We start from the raw sequence: 25,058 nt of genomic DNA on the forward strand, positions 1-25,058 counted from the left end.
TGTCATGCATACACTGATGCCAATTATTGCAAATATATAGTGATGAAGTTGCTGTAAAAGTTCATAAATATTGATACACTTTTGGCAAGTTTGGCTCCGTATTTTAGCAGGGTGTGCTTATAATTATGATTCCTCTTTCGTCTGGATCTCACTTGAAGTGCCATCTGGTGGTCTGTTTTTGTAACAGATATCTGGGGAGACAGTTCGTGAAGTGAAAACTGTTGTAGACATGCACAAGAGGAAGGCAGAAATGGCACATCAAGCAGATGCTTTCATTGCTCTACCAGGTGTGTGTTTTTAATATAAGTCTTAAGGAATTTTCAATGAACAATTATCGATAGCACATGTGGAATTTTACGAATTCCATCCAAGATTCTTGAAGTTCAGATTAGTCCTGGTTTAATCACAGAGAGTTGTTAATAAGGTAGTGTTGTTTCAACCTACTGCTGATTGTAGGTGGTTATGGAACAATAGAAGAGCTCTTAGAGATGATCACATGGTCACAGCTTGGCATTCATGAGAAGCCGGTATCTATCCATAATAATAATCGAATCTTCCCTAATTTGCTTGCATGAATTTGCCATTGTAGGCAGTGGAATAAAGGGTTAGATGGTTTGAAATATTAAAGTACATAAGTTTTCACAGCTGTATATAATATATACAATATATGAACTGTGTGAATTTGCAGGAAATGTCCAACGTTTTGGTTAGGTGGTCACTTCACCATCATCAGGGACTTAAGAAGCTGTATAATGACGTTGGACGTTTCCTGCAAATTCACACAATTCATATCAGAAATAATATTCCATAATCAAAGTCTAATTCCAAGCTGAATACCTATTGCATGCTTAAAGGAACTTATAAGCAGAATGGCATCCTATGTACTTGATGAAAATAGTAGCTTGGATTTGTTTTCTAGGTAGGTCTCCTGAATGTTGATGGATGCTACAATTCCTTGCTTCCCTTGTTCGATAAAGGTGTGGAAGAAGGATTTATCAAGCCCGCGGCGCGGCATATTGTTGTTTCTGTAAAGAATGGAAGTAAGGCCTTATACCAGTTTCGTCATTGTTCAAATGATCTGATATTAAAGAAGAATTTTCTCTCTGTTTTTTATTTTCGAGTTCTAGATTGATGAGGCTAAGCTCTAATAATAAAACTGGATCAACTCTCAGAGAGGGTTTATAGTTTTGTTGTTGCTGCTTTATATTTTGAGAGAAAAATTTCGGGTTAATAATGATCTGTGATTCCATTGATGAGCAACAACAACGGTTGCAACATTATAATCGACTGGCTGCAGGAAGAAGCCTGCAGCCATCTGCTGTCACTGTTTCTGCTGGTTTTCCAATTATTGGCTTACCCAATTCAAATGATTGTGCAGTGCCAACCGCAGGAAATGGCACTGGAATGATGTGTGGACTTGGCAGAGGAATGGCATTGCCAAGGCCAGAAATTATAACTACAATTTCTGATGGGCACAATGTTGTTACCATTTAGCTGTAACTTAAGCAGATAATACCTTTAAAGTTAAAGTGGAATCTATAAGTGCTGCTGTCTTTGATATCTCTAGAACTTGCCTTCCATTTCTGTAGGTTGAAGTTTAATATTGTAGGCAGACTTGTGATAATTCACAATTGTTTCTGTGTATGCTTGGGTTTACAGACCAGTCAAGAGCAGTTGCAGATGCTTATGCAAGAGCTTCCACTTCAGGCCAGCCAGAATAATGGTCAGACAGCCTCTTCATTCAATGGCGTGAACACTGCCTACTCTAATCAGATGGTTTCTTCAACAAATCAGAGATCAGAGTTTTTCTAGTCAACATCATCTTCAGAAGCCTCAGCAGCAGCAAGGGCATAGTAACCAGCAGTATCCTCAACCTCAAAGTCAAAACCATAATCAAGCCTATGTGCATGTAGTTTGCCAACTGCATCAGCAGCACCACCAACAGCATCAACAGCAGCAACAGCAACAGAACCGGTATCTTCAATCACAACAACAATTTCCTGCAAGCAGTTCTCAGTTATCTCCATTGACACAGTCACAGCCATATCCTTTTTCAACTACGTATTAAGCAATGCTCCTCGAATATTTATCATGTTATAGATTATAATTTATGCCCCATCTTGCATATGTGAAGCTATCTGAAATGCATTTCTATTTGTTGCATGTATATGAATGGATCCCAGACCTGAAGTACTGCAATCGACTCTAGTGCAGGGAATACGCCACAAAGCCAAAATCAATATCTATCTACTACATAAACAACCTCTTGTACTCCAGTCAATGTTTTCGCATTGACAAGGAAAGGCATCTACAAATTTATATAAACAAAGTCAAGGATTCACTGAATATCTTAGACATATTATAAGACTAGACCAAGGCAGGAGATATATTTGCCAAAATGAATTCGGTGTGGAAGAGAAGGATTCTATGGGTATTGATTAGCCGATAATAGAATAGAAGCTAAATTAGAACAAATCTTGGCTGCTGGTAATTTCCAAACAACTCTAAAGAGAAATATTTGTTTGATACCATAGAACTGCAGGCTTGAGATTAAAAAAATTCAAAAATTTACTTGTTTGACACAAGTCAGGCTGTGATTATGTGGCGAAACAGAACTGATTTGACCCAACTTCTACAACATTCAGTAGCCATATTTTATCAACGAGTTACTGAAATGCATAATTTCATGAATGGTCCAGTCTCTGTATTTAATGGGAATTAGGTTCCTATGTGGGTATTGAAAAAACACAGATGAATATTATCTGAACTCTGACATCAGTCTGAAAACCATTCCAATCAAAATGCAGAATGCTACAACTGGAAGTTACCCTTCTAAGTCCAACAAAAGTTGGCAGATGTTTTATTGCAAACAAAATATTAAACTGCAATGTAAAGAGAACTGTAAAGTTTAAACATTCTGCGATCCTTATTCAAAACCATTATTTTGTAAAGCAGATGCTATCTACCACATATGCTTCTGAACAGTGCTCCCATCCTAATACATATGCAGTAAGGAAATGCTTGTTCAGATCTACGCTGCAAGTGTAGTATACATTGCCCTTCTCTTTTAATCTCATTCAACTTTTTTTCACCCCTTACTTTTCCTTTTAACATTAAAAACTTACCTTCTAAACATTGGCTTTTTACTTCTTTTCATTTAATTTCTATTTGGTTACCCATCCACTTTATTTTCTTTTCTACTTTATTACTCAACCTCTTATTTTCAGGTTGCAATAATAAGCCTTTCTTTTTCTGTAACTCGAATTTTTTAAACAGATTTCTAATCTTTAGCCGACCCTTTAACCCTCATATTCACACTTTTACCTATGAAACCCATAGATCTAAGCTGATATTTCCATTTATTTGATTGTACCTGTTCCTCTGCATATTTTGATATCTTTGACTGTACTGTATCGACACACAAGTTTATTCCTGTTTTTATGATGATGGATGATGGGTTACACCTGAAACATCAGTGTTCATGATTACACACTGTTTCTTCCTTGAAATCTGTTCATGTTATACTCTATAGTATAGATGTGAAGTACACCTGATAAATATCAAATGTAGTCTATATTATTACAGGGATGGTGGATTAAATGTGGAGCAATACTCAGCTAATGTACCAAATAACTGTCAAACACAACCTTTGTTATTAGAACGACTGTAGTTCAGATGGGAACTTGGATAGTAATTTTTGCACATTGCAGTCATCTCTCGATTTTTATAAGATCTTATTTCAAAAGTTCCATGGACACTTTCTTGTGCTGAGATATGTCTTTATATGAAGTTTTTTCATGTTAGCGTTTCAAACCTCTGTAAGAAGGATTTTGTCTTTGGCGTATTGTTTTTTGATAAATATGGAGTCTCTTTATTCTTTGTAAGACTAATTTCTCCATATTTTAATATTGACTTTCCATTTTGTTTTCCAGTACTAGATTCTTCTTTGCAGTTAAGGAGGTTTCTCTTGTAGAGCAAGGTCTTGGTGCAAAACAGTGCATTTCTCAGCTGGAACAGGTAAGGCACAGCTAAGTAATTGAACATAATAAAGGAAGTCAATATTGATATTAATTTCCTAATTGATTCAAGAGAGGAAGCTTCTTGTGATTATGTATGTCATGGCAACCTTTATTCATGTACGATGGCATACATTTCCAGTTTTGGTTTATCAATATCCACTTTTACATTATTTAGGCAACATGAGTTTTTTCTCAGTGGAAGTTTCCAATGGCAAGGCCATCTGAGTTGCAAATACTATATATTTTGAAGTCTGTCTATGCTTCATCATTATCGAAGTAGTTCCTACGATTATCTGACAATGCTTTTTTGGGTTGTGCTTGATGATCTGCTTTGTCTATCTCAAAATTCAAGGTTTAAGATGCTTTAAATATTGCAGGCAGTGGGGATCTTTGATAAGTATTCACATGTACACTTCATTGTGTTTCATGCAGGAATCTGGTGTTACATTGATATTGTCCTTCGTTTTGGAGTTTTCATATCCTTTGCTGGGATAGGAGCATCTTCAGGGATATAGCCTATGTCAGCTGGACTTACTCTGTTGCAGGCATAGTCACGAGATTCGCCAAATTTCAACCATTAAATTCGAAATTCGGCGAATTTCAATGACAATTAAATTCGAAATTCGGCGAATTTCAATGACAAACGAACATATTCGTTCGAGTTCACCGAATTTAATGGAGAACTCGAATTTCAAGCCGAATTCAATTTTTTTCGAACAAAATCGCCTGACATTCGTTGAAATTCGCCGGACGTTCTATTAAATTCGCCTACAATTTGATTAAATTTGTTTTTTTTTTCGCGCGTTTTAGGCTTTAGGTTGTGGCCCGTGGGTTTTATTCCTCGCCGGTTTCATTGTTCCATTGTTTGGGTTACAACTTGTGTGAAGGGTTTCATTTCGTTGGCGCCGGCGGTCCAGACTCACCAAACTCCATACTACAGTCATGACTCACAACAAAACACAGTTGTAATTTTCAGACTAGGCTGTGGGAATGTTGCAGAAGGGCTTATCTTGTTTATAAGCTTCAGCCTTCACCTTTGGAAAGACTTTCTCGTTATGTAGTTTTGAAGTCTTATAATGATTTTTTGTATTTCATGGTGTAAGTGAACCGTTCATCAACTAAATTTTGTGTAATCTATGTGAATGGATTAATATGCATTGCCCATTATGTAGTTTCTGTGGGATTGGATATTAGTACTGAATCGTAAAACAAGAAGGAAATAGGTACTAAAACCTACAGGCTGTCAGTAACCACAAAAAGCTTAATTCGATAGATTCAAATTGCTCATTGTTGTGTGTTAACTCTTAGCTTTTTTTTTTAATTTGAGTTTGGAAACCTTGTATCACCCATATTGGACAATGAAAATTCTTTAAAACTGTTTTTGTATATTTTTTTATGCCAATATATCTTTAAAAGATTGAATTATTTTAAGATTCAGATGTATTTTATTTTTTGAACAGTTATGAATGGTTGCTCACAGGACTTGCTGCCATACCATTTCTCACATGCATATCTATCTTTAATATACATTTTATTTTCGAATTTCTATATGTCGAATTTTATCAACAAAATTTTAGTTGCCGAACTTTATTCGAATTTCATGATCGCCGAACTCGAACTCGAACTCAAACCTGGTGACTAAGGTTGCAGGGGACGAACAGTGTGCAGTTGGGTTCTGGTTTGGTAGCTCCATCGGTAGGTCCGAACGTTGGAGCCACTGCAAGGTAATGTATCATTATGTGCCTAATATGGCTAGATTATGTATCTCTGTCTCCATTGATGAGCAACAACAATGGTTGCAACATTATAATCGACTGGTGGCAGGAAGAAGCCTGCAACCATCTGTTGTCACTGTTTCTGCTGGTTTTCCAATCATTGGCTTACCCAATTCAAATGATTTTGTAGTGCCAACCGCAGGAAATGGCACTGGAATGATGTGTGGACTTCGCAGAGGAATGGCATTGCCAGGATTAGGATCAGCAAGAATTCCTGGGATGGTTTCTTCAGGAATTAGTAACATGCTTTCTTCTAATGGTCTTGAGTTGCTTGTCAGTACATGCTTTCTTCTAATGGTCTTGAGTTGCTTGTCAGTGGTCCAGGAAATGGCACTGGAATGATGTGTGGACTTCGCAGAGGAATGGCATTGCCAGGATTAGGATCAACAAGGATTCCTGGGATGGTTTCTTCAGGAATTAGTAACATGCTTTCTTCTAATGGTCTTGAGTTGCTTGTCAGTACATGCTTTCTTCTAATGGTCTTGAGTTGCTTGTCAGTGGTCCAGCTCCTTCTGGAACCATGCATGTTCCAGGAATTATGATTCGAAGGCCAAGAGATGTGCAGATGTTGCAGGTAACCTCCTATATTTCACTAGTCTTTCCTTGACAAAAAAATCTTTATAATGTTTTCTCAGTTCTATAACGTATTGTCTAATTTTAATGGAGACTGGGTACTTGAGTTCCTTGCTCAGCTGTTATGTCGTTCAAGTTTGCCAGTAAGAAAAGTGAGTTACATGGGTTCTAGCATTATTTTTTCCTATGTAGAATATGGCCATGTTGATTGTTTTGTGCATCTATCATTCATTATACTGTTGTCATACTTTATCCAATTACTTCCCTATAAGTTTTGATATTCTGGGAGCCTAGTGAGAACAATCACATTGGCATTTGACTATAGCATTTACATTTTCTGTACCTTATTATTTCCGAGGAATAACTTACACCAATGTACATCTCTGTCTTGGCAGGGTGAAGATTTGAAGAAGCAAATCGGGGCTGCAGCATACATTGAATGCAGTTCTAAAACACAACAGGTATGCCCATGGAGAGAGATTTTGCAGGTATATCAAGGGAAAAACGCATTAATTTTAAATGACAAATACATATAAACTTGCAACATCATTACAAAGAATGGGGATAGTGGTATTTTTCCTAAGGTAATTGACCTCATATGTCTCAAAGCTTGAGGTACTAAGTTGGTCAGAGGGGAAGTTATAGTTTCTTTTGTAGAACTTTTCTGACAGCTGATTTAGTGGGAATCACAACCTTCTTAGCACAGATCAGATATACTAAGTTGGTCAGATATACTAAGTTGGTCAGAGGGGAAGTTATAGTTTCTTTTGTAGAACTTTTATGACAACTGATTTAGTGGGAATCACAACCTTCTTAGCACAGATCAGATAGACCAAATGGTCCTGTCAATTTAATAGTACCAAAAATAATTCAGATCATGCTCTGTGTTTGTTGTGGTCCTAGTGGGTCATCTTTAGGTGCATGTAATCATTATCTGCAGGCCTATTTTGAAATAATCACAACCTTCTTAGCACAGATCAGATATACTAAGTTGGTCAGAGGGGAAGTTATAGTTTCTTTTGTAGAACTTTTCTGACAGCTGATTTAGTGGGAATCACAACCTTCTTAGCACAGATCAGATAGACCAAATAGTCCTGTCAATCTAATAGTACCAAAAAGAATTCAGATCATGCTCTGTGTTTGTTGTGGGCCTAGTGGGTCATCTTTAGGTGCATGTAATCATTATCTGCAGGCCTATTTTGAAATCAAGCCCTAGGATTGTATTGAAGTGCATGCAACTACTCGCTGAACGCAATGTAGAAAATTGTTATTCTCTCCCTTTCTGTTACAGATTAGCCTGGGGTGTTTAGTTGAATGCCATTTTCTATGGCTGTCTCGAAGTTGTTCCTTTCCTGTAATCTAATTACATGTGCCTTGTTGTTTGTATTAAATTCTCGTTGACAACCTTTTTATCAGTTTCCGTCCATTCGAGTACACTCCTAGATCAGATTGACATTGGTTTCTATTTTCAAATCTCCTGAAGATATTCTGGCTTTACCTTTATTGCAGAATGTTAAGGTTGTTTTTGATGCCGCAATTAAGGTGGTTCTTCAACCACCAAAGCAAAAGAAACGCAGAAAGAAGCAAAGAACATGCTTTATTCTTTAAAGTGCATTATTTAATCAAAGGCTGGCATAATATTTCCCACGTACTTATGATTTGTTACTCTATGTTCAGTATATTGAATTTATTGTAAAGCCAGATGCTCTGGCAAAAGGTCCTGGTTTTTTTCATTTTATATCATTGCCTGCTGTGGTAATGGAGGACTGTTTTGAAATGTAATGAAAGTTGGGTGTTGAATGAATGAAAGGCACGAGTGCCCAAAATGTTTGTTTGTTTTTTAAACAAGTGCTCCTAGATTTGCATGTATTCATCTAAAATACAACACACAAATTCAAAATATTAGCCAACTGAAAGCTTAAAAGGTAAGCTTTTACAACACAGAAATTCAAAATGTTAGCCAACTGATGCTTGTGTTCATTGACACTGTAAAATACATTTTACTGCTTTTACCTAAGCCTTCATAGTTTCTATGAATTTTTTTTATAGTTTTAAAATGATATATTATTAAAAAAAGGGATGGAAAGTGTTATCCTACAAGCTGATGGTGAAGATGACCAGGGAGCAAAAGAATAAGTCTAAATAAAAACTATTGTCTATAAATAAAGACATAGCCCATTTGCTCATTGCAGGCCTTTGCCCACAAGGGCTTTACAAATCCCAGAGAATCTCTTTGAAGCTCCAAGCTGCTACGTATTGCGCTGTAGGGACTGAGCGCGCTGTAGAGACTGAGCGCCCAAATCCCAGAGAATCTCTTTGAAGCTCCAGGCTGCTACGTATTGCGCTGTAGGGACTGAGCGCGCTGTAAAGACTGAGCTTCCCTGGTATTGCCATAATGACTTTCCCATGCTGTATGCCATTAGACATCCAATTTTCCAGGCACCATATATTCCTGGAGCACATCCGCAGGTGTGCAAGCTGTTATAATTTCATCCAGTACAAGTGCAATCTAGTGCCATGGGCTCTACCCAATACATTGAAGGTTTTATTTATACATGTTTTGCTTTGAGTCGCATTTAACTTCTTTGCATATATTTTGATTTGTTTTTACATAACTCCAGGTCAAAAGAAAGCTCTCTGTGCACTCCCACTGGCTCCGTCGCGCCAGGCAAAAAGAATCCTACACCACTCAACGCAGGGACTTGCTGCCTCGCAGCTTCCCTTGTTTATTTAAGTGGAAGTTGAATAACATCAAGGTACTTTAGTGAAGCGAAATGTTTTTAATGTTACATATTTTCCCAACTTAATGCATCTATTTTATTTATTTTATATATTGAAAACATTTTATATCAATAAAAAAATATTTTAAATATATATATTTAAATAGTTATATATTAGAGTTCAAAATCAAAATGTGGTGAACAAGATTGAGCCTCTTAGGAGAAGAGTATAGTGTCAATTGGCAAATTATTAACCATTAATAGAGTTTCTCAAATTCCTTTTTTTTGTTTTGGTAGGCCATAATTTTGCGGATAGTTGATTTTCTCTAGGAATTTAGTGTTTTTTTTTAATCTCTGGTAACTAGAGCGTTTAAATCAATCTACACCTGACTATTGAATGAAAATTGAATATCACAACTGTAATAATTTACAAATTCTCAATATAAATTTATTTTAATTTTCTTATATTAAAAAGTATATTATAACAACTAAACTATCAACTTCTTGTAAAGTTAAATTAATTTATTACATGTTATTAGGGGCATTAACTTATGTAAATCACACAACATGTCATATTTTCCTCATCTATGTTATTCTTCCCTATGTTATTACCTTAGGGCGTATACAACATGTTATTCTTCCCTATGTTATTACCTTAGGGTGTATACAACATGCGATACAATTGCTAATTATAATTGCAATCTAAATTTTTAAATATAAAATAAAATACTAACCTAACCATCAAATACAATATATACAAGAAAAACGTTGACAAATACGTGGGTCCAATACAATGAAAGTCTCCGGGCCATCCATATACAACATCACACACATGGACCTTAAAAACACTTAATCTGAGTGATTGTATATAGTATCAGAAATCCAATTTCAATATTTACAAACTATTGCAGTGTAGTTCAAAATTGGATGAGAATGCTCTACAAAAGCCAAAGCTAATCATATTCCCTTCGAGCAGGTGCGAAACATATGATTTGATCATGAGCGCCCCGCTTTCCCTTCCGCATCACATATTCCGACAATTATCAAAGAAGCATTAATTAATGTTATATGCTATTGCCTTATGGCGTTTCCATTGCAACATCTGTTGCAATTGCTAGTTAATTTATTTAAGAAGAAAAAGTAATTTAATTTTGAATTTATCCTTAAAAAAAATAGAAAGAGTTTACTGGTCCTTAAAAAGAGTAGTCGAACGAATAATCATGAAAGTTAGTATGTAAAATATGTCGTACATCTAAGTCATAGGTAAAAGCATACTTTTCTTAATTGAAATTTTGATTTGATTTGATTAGGATGCGAAGTATTATATAAATTATAAAATATATGTAAATTTCGAAGTGGTTCTGAAACAATAGTTTGATTGGCAGTGTGAATATTATGTAAAGTATATGATAAATATTAGGTTTTGCCAATTTTTTATATTTAAAAAGATTTTTTTATGGAAATTTAAATTTAGTACATTTCATAATGTGAAAATAGTTTTGGTTAGATATTATTAAAATAATTAACTATAGATTAATTAAATGGCTTTCAAAATAATTTTTTTGTTTTTTTATTTCTATTTTTGTTATAAGTTTATAAATTATCAACATTATAAATGTAATAGTTTTGGTGAAATTTTCATGTAATAAAAATAAATAAAGGCAAAATAATAATCACAAATGATGGGACACTTATTCTAAGCTAAATGTTGGGAAGAATCCGAGTGATGGGGGTTAACTGTGATTGTTTATGGCTAAGGAAATTGACAAAGGCAATAGCTAATGCGTTGGAAAGACAAAATGGCATTTTTGACACATTTATTTATGAAAATAATGGAAATTAGGAGAAAAGGGAGGTGAAAGGTCACAGGTTGCGTGTGAGGAGGAAGTTGAAATAAAATAATGGAAATTGAAGAAAATAGAGGCCTCATTCATAAAAATGCTTCTGAGAATCAATTGGTAACCTTTTGTCACTTTAGTTCTGTAGCTCTCTCATTATTCTCTCTCTCCCATACTCTTGGAGACTTAGATTTTTCTTGGAGCACTCTTGGCGGGTATGGCATACTTGGATCCTCGGTGCAAGAAGGTAAAGGAAGAGTAGGAAAGCACAATAGGGCATCATGCTCAGCAACTACATCAAATTTTCTTGCAGGCACCGAGTTGCATGTATGTTTCATTCACTAGTTCTGGCATGGATGGCATATGTAGCTGGATTTTTGGTTGTGATATGTCGTTGTCTTGGGAAATGGCCGAGATTGATAATGGATTTCCTAGCCTTGCCATTTCCTAGATAGTCATGGTGATTGTGGGTTTATTTTCATTATTTTGTTTTGGTTGGTTCTCATGTTTACTTAGCTTGGGTTGAGCTATTAATTCCTGGAAGCCCTGCATGCACAAATGCTTTGGAAGCTTTGTAGTAGCTTAGGTTGGGTTACTAGACCTAGAATCCTTGGTTGGACAAATGCTATGGAATCCTCTGGTGGGTTGAGTTAATGTTCCTGGAATCCCCAGTTGGACAAACACTCTTGAAGCCCTGTATAAGCTATGGGTTGAGTTACTAGTGCTGGAAGCCTTTTTTGCAACAAATGCTCTGGAAGCCTTAGAAGGCTTAGATGGAGACCAATCTGATGATGGTTTTGGTGATGACTGATCAGGTGGTGGAATCACAGTTTGATGGGTTAAGGTGGATGAACTTTGGAAGCCCTTGATGACTTTTGATTGATATGTTCTATGAGATCCCACATTCATGATTGGAATATGGCATGGGGGTGAATGGATGAAGAGATATTTGGCTCATCCATTCTATAGTCGGGTGGAACCTGGAAGTCCCATCCCAGGTTTGGATTTTGCATCATTAATGAAAGATTATCTCTCCTTGTATTTCTATGAGAATTTTGATGGATTATATGTTGTCTATATGACTATACTTTCATGAGTATTTTATACTACTGTTATGTTGGTTATGTGTGTGTTTTATGACACTAGACATGTGCAGATATCATCGTGATTTATTTGTAATTGAATGATCAATGTATCTATGACATAATGGATGGAATGACAGTTGATGTGTTGAGGCATAAATGGTTCTTAGCGATTCTCAACTAAGTATGAGACCACTATGGTCAGAACTATTACTTACACTTGTAGATTACATATTTGTCATATGTCTGATGAAATGCATGTCATGGCTAGTAGGGCTCCATTCAAGGTGTTGAACAAATATTATCTTTAGTATTGTTATTTCCATGTTATTTTCATGATTTGAAGAGGTGGTTCAATTATGGGTAGTGACCTAGGTTCTGGGCCTCAAAAAGTGGCTTAAATCATGAAGTCATTGGCAGGAAATCCTGTGAGAGTGACTTTGGGTTTCTTGTCATACTCATGCTTATAGCATGGGAGTAACTAAGGATTAAGTTGTCCAAAAGTTCAGTGGGACCCCAAGGTAAGCTATCTATGGTATTCGATTAGTTTCTAAGGGTATTGTAGTTGATGCTTAATGCTTTTATGGTGTGTTTTCATCGATTCCACTTCCTTAGCGTGACTTAGGATGTCAAATCATATCATAGTGGCCTCTCGTCACATGTTTACCCCAACTGGTCGGTTTCTTTGGTAGATCTGGGAGGAGGGTGTTACAGAGTGGTATCAGAGCATCATTCACCCCTCAAACTAGATGGACTATGTGTTGGTCATGCATGCATGTGAGTTGCATGTGTGTCTCTCGCACTTTAATTCCATGTGCTTGTTGCATTTGCATGATGTTGTTCATGGTTGTAGTGACATTGTCATGTGAAATTTCAAGTTATTATTGTGTAATGCATCATTGTGAGCATATGATTGTTTACATGTTCATTTATGTCCCTTACACGTATCATTGTAGTAGGCTTGGTTACATTCTTCCATGTTTAGTTACATTCTTGTATACTTGGTTGCATGGATTGATTTCGAATATTGTTCATTCATGCTTGGTCATATGTGTTTATGCATATGTGTTGATGGTTATGCATCACTTATGCATGTTGATGTTTACATGTGGTCAAGTGTATAGTGAGGTTATGATGGTGGTTTTCATGCATGAGGTCGCGGTGTGTGCTTTTGTTGAGGTCATGCATTGATGATTGGACCCTAGCTAGAATGATAGTTGCATGGTGATATTCTTATGTTTTATGTTTCTATATGTTGTCGTGATTATGCTATACATGTATCACGTTAATTTTTTGATCTTACAGATAAGGTATCCTCCCCGAGCTATACTAAGGTAATTTGTTTTATTTTGATTTGGTTTAGCTAACATGATATGCATTGTAGGAAGAAATATCAAATGGCTAACAAGATGGTTGACTACAAAGACTCTCTCTATGAATCAGAACAATAGTATGGTGTTGGGAACTCTTCCAACCTGGAAATCACATTGATAATTTGAAAGTAAGAAATAAGGAGTTGTAAGAGATATAATGAGATGATCATAAATGCACGGGAAATGTTAGTAGAGGTAAATGAAGTCATACTTCAGAGCTTGTCATATTTGTAGCAATAGGGACCACTTCAGATTAGCCATGAGAAGGAGGATATAAATAATGGGGCAAACAGTAGTAGACTGCATGTTGGTCACAGATCAAATAAAGATGACACAATCATACATGACAAATTTTTGGACACTCTATATAGTAGAAGGGATAGACATGGGTCTGATTCTAGTTTTGATTCAGATAAGCACTATGATCAAAATAAATCTTCCTTATAGGAGGAGTGATAAGGGGTATTTTCTAGATGATTTTAACAAAGAAAAGCTACCTTCTTTTGATGGAGAGGTAAATAAATCACAAGATGCAGAGGCATGGTTGCTAGGCATGAAGAAGTTATTCAGAATGCATGACTATTCAAAGAACATGAAAGCTAGAGTGGCTACCTTTAGTCTCAATGGAAAAGTAGACATTGGGTGGGAAGACATGAATAATGTCAGAGGTATAAACAAGGAATATTTGACTTGGAGTGAGTGGGTGTTTCGTTATTCAATAAGTTGTATTTCTTGGAAAGATACTTTGATGACAGGGAAAAAGAATTCTATGAGCCTAAGATGGGATCCATGACAAATGATGAGTACACTAGCAAAATTTTGGAGTTGTTGAGGTATGCCCCTTACCTCAAGGACGAGAAACCTAAGATTCAAAGATTCGTTAGTGGATTACTAGTTGAATTCAAAGATAAGATTGAGTTGGATGAGCCTAGATCGTTGGAGAAGGCCATCCGAAAATTGAAGCATTGCTATGAACAATCGAAGCGCAGAATTAGGACTAAGCTAGACTGGAAAGGTAATGAAAAGAACAAAGGAAAACGGGACAAGAAGCGAGTATGACCATAGGAAATAGGTAACAACGAAAATGTTGCACCACCTAAGAAGTTCAATACATCAGATAAAGGATGGGGATTTCGGTCAGAAGAATAAGACAAGAAGAGAGGTTGGAATCCCATAGAGTGTTTGACTTGTGGAAAATATCATCGCATGAGAGACTGTTGGAAAAGTCAGAGTGGTAGACATCAAATATATAATGTGCAGGAGGCACAGACTATTGGGGATGTTTGTCAGAGTATTCCACATATTTATGCAACATTGGATAACAAACAACCAATGCATCGAGAATCTATCATTGATATGGATGGTAAGATTTGTGATCAAGTTATTTCTATTTTGATTGACTAGGGATCTAATTATAGCTTCGCTATTCCTGACTTGGTGGATAACTGTGGTTTGAATAAGGAATTGCATGAAGAATCCTGGTTAGTGCACTTGGACATAGGTACGAAGAAGCAAGTTCATCATTGGGTAAGAGCCTATGCATTTGATTTCAATGGTACACCTACAACAACACATTTGAATGTATTACTCTTGGCATCATACATTATGTTGTTGGTTATGGATTAGTTGTATATTCATATAACCAAGGTAGATTGTTATGACCAAGCCATTGAGTGTCTTGATGACAATGGAGAACCAAGAGTCTTACGGGGAAAGAATAAATCCACATCAGTTAGGGTGGAGATATCTAGGCAAGTAAAGCGTAGTCGCGGGAGAGGGTGTAAGCTATTAGGAGTGCACGTTTCTAGTGATAGGGGTAAGGAAGTTGAGGATATAGATGTGTTGAGTAGGTACCTAGTTTTGCAACAATTTCAAGATGTATTTCCTAAGGAAATTACAGAGTTGCCACCTCATAGGGAGGCAAATTTTTCTATTGAGTTAGCGCCAGGGGAAACTCTAGCATCAAAAGCGTCTTACAAGATGAGCACACCTAAGCTGGTTGAGTTAAAATTGCAAATGGAGGAAATGTTGGACAAGGGGTACATTAGGCCGAGTGTATCACCTTGGGGTGCACCAGTATTGTTTATGAAGAAGAAAGATGGTACTCTCATATTATGCATTGAATATAGGCAGTTGAACAAAGTGACTATCAAGAATAGGTACCCTTTGTTGAGGATTGATGACTTGCTCAATCAGTTGAAGGGAGAAGAAGTTTTCTCTAAGATTGACTTGAGATGCAGATATCATTAGGTACGCATCAAAGAGGATGAAATTTACAAGAACACATTTAGTGCCAGGTATGGGAACTATGAATTTGTTGTATTTCCATTTGGCTTAACTAATGCTCCAACTATGTTTATGTGTTTGATTAATAGTTTGTTGCATTCATACTTGGACAAGTTTGTTATTTTGTTCATTGATGATATACTAGTATATTCAAAAAATGAGGAAGAGCAAGTCGAGCACTTAGCAACAACGTTGAGGTTGTTGAGAGAGAAACAATTGTATGCTAATCTCCCCAAGTTTAGTTTCTTTCAGATTAAGGAACACTACTTAGGGCATGTTGTCTCCAAGGAGGGAATTGCAGTAGATCCAGAAAAGATAAGAGCCATAATGGAGTGGGTAGTACCTAAGAGTGTGGATGAGGTGAAATCTTTCATGGGTTTGGTAGGCTACTATAGGAGGTTCATCAAGAAATTCTCGCAGATTTCTTATCCTATCACATCATTGCAAAGGAAAGGTAAGAAGTTTGAATGGACAAAGGAGTGTGAGGCTAGTTTTGGAAAACTTAATTTGTTGTTGAAACATGCACTGGTGCTAAAGATTGCATATCCAGACAAAGAATTTGTAGTATGCACAAATTTTTGCAAGAAGGGTCTTGGTGGATTCCTTATGCAAGATGGGTAGGTGGTATGCTATGAGTCGTAGGAACTAAATGAGCACAAGAAGAACTACCCCACATGATCTTTAGCTAGCATCCCTTTTACATGCGTTGAAGATGTGGAGTGATGCAGAAGCATGAGACTTGGAGGGAGAAACTTCAAACTTATTCACAAAACACAAAAAAAAATTCTACAAGCAAAGGAGTGGGATCCTTTAGCCATCAATTTCCATGTTTTTCTAGTTTAGCACAGAGAGAGAATCTAGGAATAAATAATGTTGTAATAAATGTTAATACTTAGGCTATAGTGGAGGCTCTCGAGGAGAATACCTCGTTGAACTGATAGGATTAGTTAAGCATAGTGGATGTTCTCGAGGAGGATTTATCGCAGAACTGATAGTTGCATTAAATTAAGCCTCTAATTTAGGGATCTGGTTGTTAATACGAACCAAAATAAACATAATTTGGATGCTATTGTAATGGGATTTGGACCGCATGCTTTTATTACATATTTCTCAAAGGAAGAGGGATTTTTCTCTGTGTATTGGTCGATCCCAAAGGTGTGGTGACCTCTGAAAGCCTTTCTGTGCATCAGAACTGTGTTTTCCTATTAACTGGTATTTGTATGTGTATTTGGTTTCGTTGCTTTTCTTCTGAGTCTTAATATCAGTGATTTGGCCTTATTTTCTAATTAACACTTTGGTTGAAGCCTTTGGACTATGTTTCCCTCATATCGGCAAGCACTGGCTTCTTTATTTGCATTACAGAGGTCCACAGGAAAACCTCCGTTTTACACAGGAATACCATTAAAATACTTAGCCGGAATGGAGTTCCAGACCTGAAATCTTGTTGTATCTGGCTCATACCCTTATCAGGTCTGAACCAATATCGCATCATAGAACTATAGTGGTGAGGAACTAACCATTTAAAGCGACGAAGTTCAACTTCCAGATCCGAAACCTTATAAGGGTGGTTTTCTATTATATTTGTTTCGTGCCTTATCAGATCGCAAGACCCAAGTGGAAAGAGTTTGGAAAGGAGACTTTGGAATCACTGATTGCGATTTTTCATAGCACTACTTGTTATCACATTAGGGAAGGAGCATTGGAAGGGCCGATAGCTAAAGCGTCGATAGTGTTATTTGCGTATAGCGCATTCCTTTGAAAAACTGTGCCGATAATGTATCTTTGTATTAATGTTTCCCTTTGTAAAAACCTGCTAATAGTGTATTTTATACACAATACTGTTAATTCCATTCAAAAATGCCTCCAATAGTGTATTTTATAATTCCTATGTAATTATAATCCCAATATAGGAAAAGAGGCTCTATGATATAAATTGTGCCTGATAACAAGCGTTGGGGTGATTAAGGGGAAAAGAGTGGCGATTTTGAAGAAAATAGGGAAATTTATGGATATTTTGTCTAGAAATAGATGATTGATACTCCAGTGCAGGAAGCAGAAGGAACTCCACCAGAATTAGAGGAAATTATATCAGGATTTGGGTTTTTATCTATATTGCTTGCACCCAAGCCACCATTAGTGGTATTAGAGCACCCTTTTGACACTGAATTGAATCTCAGAAGCAGAAGAAGGAAAGTTAATATGGCTTTCAGAGTTGACAAGGATGTGGTAGAAGAGGACGGCTAGTTGCAAATGTTGAAGTGATGGAAGATGTGCAACAGATGCAAGCAAGGTTGGAGGCATGAATAACAAGGAGAAATATAGATGTTGGGGATGTTAGTGAGCCTGAGGTCGAAGCTGAAGGAGAGGATGAAGTTTTAGCAGTTACTCCTGACATGTGATTCTTCTTGTCAGTGTTGAGATCCACAGCTAGGTCGAAGACTGAGGTTTCCATATGGTGAGCTCCAGTATTGTAGCAATAATGCTACAACTCCTGGGGCTTCCAGTCTCTCATTTTATCAACCCGGTAGTTCGTACAAACTTGGAAGCGGCGGTGCTATATGCACAAGTAGTAGCTCTTGTCGCAGCTGTCACTTGGTCAGCTGGCACAAGTCCGCTAGGGCTCAAGCCAACTTCTATAGGCTCTCAGAAGAAGCTTGCTAATTGATGGACAAAAGCTAATCTCAAAGGAAAGCTACTTTACTTGACAAAAATGAACTGAAAGCAAATCAAAGCATGTAAACCTAGGAAACCCTAATTTAACTAGTCTGACCTCTACAATGCAAGGAATGTAAATGCAACTTCTACCAAGGCTGTCACTACCTCTAATAAATGAAAATGCATGGATCTAAACTACTTGCATCATGAAAGTTATGTTTTTGTATTTTTCCTTTAAGTGTGTGGAATGATGGTGATCTTGTGCTAACTAGGGTTTGGTTGTGCAGATGGGATGGAGAAGGAAGGGAAGCGTGGGATAGGTTGGGGAGGCTAAGAGAGGTCCCTAGGTATCCTTAGCATCCATCCACAGAGGTTCCTCGCATTCAGATGCTCAGCAACCGAGAGAGTGGCCTCCTACAGGATGGCTGTGGAGGATCCTACAGGATACTCTGTTTTCTATAGGATGTCTAAAAATGGCTACAGGATGACCTACCGTGAGTGTTTGGAGTGATGGAGGAGTAATGGAATGGTAGGGGGAGATGTGTAAGGTAGGAATAAGGCTGGTGATGGCTTTAGAAGTGAAGGAGTAGGATGGGGAGTGAGTGTAGGGAGTGGGTTGGAAGATAGAGGGCTATGTCAATGAAAAGGCTAGAGGATGAAGCTACGTGAGGAGTGAAAGACTTTGGGAGATAACAGAGCGGAGCAGAGGTCAGAGATGTGTTTGCATGCATGATCAAGATGGAGGAAGAAGTAATGGAACGAGAGAAAGCAGTGTAAATGGAACAAATGCTTGTGAGTGTCACCAAAACAAGAATGCTTCAACCTGAGCTACCTGTGACATAAAATCAATGAACAGCAATATAAATTGTGAAGGAAACTCATGCATGGTAGTGGAATGAAGAAGCAATGCTAAATATGAAAGTGCATGAATGGATTAAGTAATGCCTCAGCCTACTTCCAAACAACTACAACAGTTCTAACTGATAAAACCAATCTGTTTGACTTCTACAGGAAATCTAAATCAGCAGCTATACTCAAATGCATGTAAAGGAAAATGGAAACGAAATGCTAAAGGAACAATATTGATACAAAGGAAGGAGGCCTGAGCTCTCAGGTTGGGCCCAACCCCGAGAGCTTAGGCTCCTTTAAAAACTTAAAATCTGATCCAAAACTGCTTGCTTTTATTCATAATCAAAAGTCTAATGTCATGCCAAAACTGGCTTACAAAGAGCAAAAACCAAATTGACTAACTAGCTGCTACGAAATGACTAACTACTAGCTACCAAAAATGACTACCAACTAGCTAACAAAAATGACCAACCACTAGCTAACCAAAATGAGGCCCCAAGCCTTCTTATTTATACAATTTGAGGACCCAACAGCCCTCCTAAAAGTTAGGGACTTGGCTGCCCAAGACTTGGAGTTAACAGCAGTCCAACTTGACTTGCTTGGCTGCCCTTGTGCTCACTAATTTGGTGGCCTTTGAACTCCGAGCTGATGGTGGAGAATTCGAGGTAAGGGTCCATAAATGAGGGGGACACCTTCCTACAAATCCTCTAGCTTGTTCTCCCACGAATTTGGCTGCCAAGTGCTCATTAAGACCTTCAATTTTGTCTCCAAGTTGACCAACAAGGCTACACAAAGCACCCATTAGACTTGTTGGCATAATGACTAACCAAATTCACTCTATTAACATAAAAATAATCAAAAACATGCAATAAACAAATGAGAATGGTGGATTAAGTCAAATTAGGAGGTTGGATGAGCCCAAATATTTGTCCATTTTTGGGGCTCATCATCACCCCCCTACTGAAAGTGTTGCTCATCCTCTGAGCAACCAACTCTCTCCCCTTGTCTTTGATGGCCTTGGTGACTTCCTTGGCTAGCATCTCGGCTGAAACTGTTCCTGTAGAAACTGTTCGCTGGCTTCCTGTAGAAACAGTCTCTGTCTTCCTGTAGAAACAGTCCTACACCACTATATCCTGTAGAAACAGTCTGCTAACTTCCTCTGATTTGGCTTTCTTGGCTGGGGCGCCTATGTTGTGGTTGCCTTGGGTGTGTCCCTACTTGTTTGGCCTTTTTCAATATTTTCTGCTCTCTTCTGCAATCCTTTTCCAAGGTGTTTGTGCCATTGTTCCTCCCACAGCTTTAGGCTTAGCAATTTGGCCCATTTCTCCTTTTCTTCTCTGTTTCTTCCTTCTTTTTCTTTCTTGCTTTTCGTCTTGCTTTCCTTGTGGCTTTGCTAATTGCATGTTGTACCATAGGCCTCAGGAATCAACCACGCCACCACAATAATTCCAGGTCTGATGTCCAATCCTTGATGTGTTGTTCTCAGCAACATTTCATTCTCCAATGCACAAACTTGATCAAGTATATACACAACCTGTCCACCAGTATCTGGCATTCCTAAAACAGTTGCTTTGCCCAAAATAACCCTGAGGTGAAAGAATCACAACATTAAGACCATAGGAATTCTTCCTAGAAATGTTTCTAAAGTTGCTGGATCAGGGGCCTGCAAATTCTCCAAGAGCAATGAATCATATCCGAGACAGGTTCTGCATTGTCTCCCCATCCTTTTCCAATCCCATTTCTTGTAATTTGTATTCAAACTCTATATGTGGTGTATTCTTGGGGAACTTTTTAAGATATTCCACTGCCTTTACCAAGACTGAGCGTAGCTTGGACAAACTTTGTATGCTCTCATTCATCATCAGCTTCTGGCCTCTGTAGCTGTGTGCTCGAAGGAAATGCAGCAAGCGCTGCATGCTTTCTCTATCATGGAGTAATCTTGAGGACAACTGCTGATTGAGAAACTGAACTCCACTACCAATGGAAGATGGCCGTGTTGGGCGAGGAAAAGATTCATTGAAGAGCTCACGGTCTAGCTTCAATGCATATTTATCCTTGACACTTTCATCCACAAGGTGCTCCTTGAATTCCAAATATTCAGCCACAGAAAGTTGTTAAACGGCAAGTTCATCACCATTTCACACGGACATAATCCCATATACCAGACCTTGGTCGTACTACAAGGACAATCTATGGTGGAAGAATGATGTCCTCCTGTGTCTCAACACATCTCCAAATAGCCCTTCTTTGAGCGTTTGAAGTTCATCATTCTCTCCCAATACCTCTGTTAGTCATCTAATAAATGATGAGGCCGCGAAATCTTCTTCCCTTGTGCTACATATCTCTCTTCAGGCTCCAAATTTAACGCAGAGAACTCGGGCTTTTCCTTCTGCAGAGCTATTCTCTGCCCTTCCTGTAGACGACATCCTGTAGGTGGCTCTCGTTTCCTGTAGAACGAAACAGTGCTTCCTGTAGAATGCCGATAAGCCGAAGGGTCTTGAAAAATGGCCGAGAAAGATCGGTGGAGGATATAAAGTTAATAGATTGCGGAAACTTCAGTGGAGGACGTGGAAAGTGCAGATGGACAGCAGTTCATGAGTTTCAGCCAAGCCGTCCTTAATTTCTCCGTGATTTGTGATGTGGTGGCAAAAACATGCACGTCGACTTTTTTTGAACTGAAGTGATGTTATGAACTGCTGTTGTTAACTAGTTGTCCTCTGCTTGTATTCAATTCCATTAGTTGCACTAGAGTTTAGAATGTCCCCAACTGACTGTGCTTTGGCTTTGAACTTCACGTGAATGACCATGCTGCGTGACTGTCGGCTAAGTTCTTAGGGACGACAATCAGCTGAACCTCACTAATTCGTGGCTTAATCCCACCATTCCATTAATTCATGCAGTTTTCGAATTAAATTTATGCAATAGAGGAATGAGTTTGTCAATACCTCGAAGTGGAATGGCTGCCGTGAGCTCTTTGCTGCTGCCTGCTCTGATTTTGCTGCTGCATGCTTAGTTTTCTTGATTGCATCTGGCTTGGCTGCTAATCCTTGATTGTTTTTTTCATGTGCAGGTGTCCTCTGGCCGGATCTGAGTGCATGCAATCAATTCCACGTTCAACTCTGCACATTCAAGTTGCTGTTGCTGCATCTTCCCCGAACCAGAACTTCTTTTTGCCATTTCTCCCAAACGGTAGATCGGTTTGATCTGAAACTTGGTGAGCATGTTACTACCATCATTATGCATCTCCCATATCAAATTCGTGATCAATGGATGCACGGATTTCGAGAAAAATGGAAAATGGCTGAAGAATTCAGAGGTCGATTTCTCGGAAACCGTGCATCAGAATCGGCTGAAACTGCTTGGGTAGGCTACTATCATCCATGTGAATCTCCCCATGAAACAGTTTTTGAAACGGATGCACGGTTATGGAGAAAATGCAAAAATGGCTGATGGTGATGGAGGCTGATTTCTTGGAAACCGTGCATCGGAATTGCATGAAACTGCTGAGGCATGTTGTCATCAACCTTGTACAATTCCCCATAAAACGGTTTGTCAAAAGGATGCATGGTTTTCAAGTTATGGCAAAAACAAATTTGGTTCTATGGATTTTTGCCTCAAGGCTTTTTGCATGTGTTTGCATGGTATGACAAAATGAATTTTTGCTGTGATGCAGGTATGGAGATGATGGAGGAGGAGTCGGAAGATTGCATGAGGACTCTTGAACCTTTGAGGAAGCTACCATGCTTGCAAAACCATTTTTTGAAATGCATGCCTAGTTTCCCACAATTTCTACAGGAAGATCCTGTAGAAGCACAATGAGAGGCACAAGGAGGTGGAAAAAATGATGGATGAAGGCAAGGGATGCACACACAAGTGCTTGTAGGCCTAATCAACAGATTCCCACCATTAGATTCATTTTTGAGATTGAATTTGGCTCGTCCAAAGGTTCTACAGGATGTTTCCTGTAGAAATATAGAGCATCCTGTAGAAAACACAGTTTTGAGGAAAGAAGCATAATGACATGAAAAGAATGATGGAAAAGGGGTGAGTATTGGAAACATAGATGAGTGTAGGCCTCATGGACATATTCCAAGCCTTCAGGTCCTCTTTGGAGATCAATTTGGCTTTTTTGTAAGCTTCCTGTAGAAGATACGAAACTTCCTGTAGAAGGCACAAAAACTCCTTTGTCTTTGATTTGAGTGCTCCTCCTATCATGAAACGTCCTTCTTTAACCTGCAATGTCATTGCTGCAACATGAAATGGAGATTAGCTTTTTTTTTCTTTTTTTTTCTTTTTTCTCTCTTTTTTTTTGAAAAACAACTAGGGCGCCTCATGGAGGTTTTCACCCTAATTGCCTGCCTTGGGCGCCTCCAAGGGAGGTTTTCACCCAAAGATCTTTTTCTCTTTTCTCTTTTTTTTCAACCCATTGACCGCCTCATGGAGGTTTTCAATCAATGAGCCAACCTAAGGCGCCTCCGAGGAGGTTTTCACCTTAGATTTCTATTTTCCTTTTTTCCTTTTTTTTTTCTTTTTCTTTTTTCATTTTTTTTCTTTTTTTTTTCTTTGTTCTACCCTACCCTACTTGAAAAACAAAATCATTTTCAAGTATAAGAATACTTCCAATGGAGCCATGTGCACATTGAGATTAGAGAAAAAATGATGTGGAGGCTCGAAATGCATGCTCTAATAGGTATCCAGATCTCAGAGACCAAATGATCTGACTTTGAAGGGATCAAACATAGTTGAGGAAGAAAGTACTGCTGCAACTTTGTGACTGTCTGGAACCATGTCTCAATATAGCTTTGATATCCTTGGTCCCTTTGCTGATCTGGATCATTCTTCATGTCACTTTCTATCATGACTTTCTCATCTTCCTCCTTTTGCTGATCTTTCTCTTGAATACATGGAAGATTTGATGGTAACCATGAGGGAACTTTCTCCATCTCTGATTCTGATCTCTTCTCTTCATCAAGTGCAGCCCATGGTTCTTTGATCTTTTCTTTTGGATCTTCTTTTGCCTTTGGTCCTTCAATGCTTTCAAGATGATCTCTTTTTTGCAACACTCTTCCTGAGCTTTGGTGAAGATCATTGGGCTCAAGAGGAGTTGTTTGGATATGTTGTGCCTCAGATTTGCAATGGGGTTGAGCTACTCCATTGCATGGCTTTGGAAATGGTGGTACTGGTGGGTGAGTGGAGGTGTGAAATGGAGATGGAGGTGGATGGCATTGTGGTTGGGTAGGCATTTGGGGTTGCCTTGGTGGAGGAGGAGGCGATGGTTGTGGATGAGCAGGTGGTGGCGGAAAATGAGCGGGATGAGAGTTGTACTGGGGCCTCCACTCCTGATAAGGTGCATTCCACTGAGGTTGTGGCTGAGCATAAGAGTGAAATGAATGAGCAACTGGTTGGGCATAGTATGGATCTGTGAAGGAACAAGGAGAATATGACCAAGGAGGAGGTGTAGACCAGGAAGGATGAGCAGGGGGATCCCAAGAAGGCATGAAAGTGGCTTGATAAGGGTCATAATAGGTCTCGGGTATCCCTTGCATCTCCTGCTGGTAAGATCTAGGTCCATGTGGCCTCCTTTGGTTCATATAATAGAGTGATTCAGTGGCTCCCTTGGCTCTTTGATATGCAGCTTTGATTTTGGGCAAGGAAGGGCACTGATCTGTAGGATGGTATTCTTCACATACAAAACACACTTCTAGGGAGTGCATTGGACATTCGTTCCTAGGATGCTTTTTAAGGCACCTAGGACAAAAAATGACCAAAGCCCTCTTGGCTTCTTCTTGCTTCTTTTGGATCCGCAAGGTATCCAGTTGCATGGCAAGAAACTGCCTCATGTCACTCTTGAAATCTTCGATCTGATTTGCAAATTCATCTTTGGATAA

At 38.3% G+C, this 25,058-nt stretch overlaps 1 long non-coding RNA gene across 1 annotated transcript; it reads left to right on the forward strand.

The window, feature by feature from the left end:
- The first annotated feature begins 1,845 nt into the window (after positions 1 to 1,845).
- LOC149145496 (uncharacterized) lies at positions 1,846 to 9,681 on the forward strand. Its single transcript, XR_016264869.1, has 6 exons — positions 1,846 to 1,974; positions 3,933 to 4,017; positions 4,452 to 4,557; positions 5,663 to 6,368; positions 6,763 to 6,828; positions 8,560 to 9,681. It is a non-coding gene; the product is annotated as an uncharacterized LOC149145496 (long non-coding RNA).
- Positions 9,682 to 25,058: the final 15,377 nt, after the last annotated feature.

This window comes from Pinus tabuliformis, chromosome X (genome assembly GCF_031772625.1).
Source record: "Pinus tabuliformis cultivar Carrire ecotype Pingquan chromosome X, CPIR1, whole genome shotgun sequence".
Taxonomy (NCBI): domain Eukaryota; kingdom Viridiplantae; phylum Streptophyta; class Pinopsida; order Pinales; family Pinaceae; genus Pinus; species Pinus tabuliformis.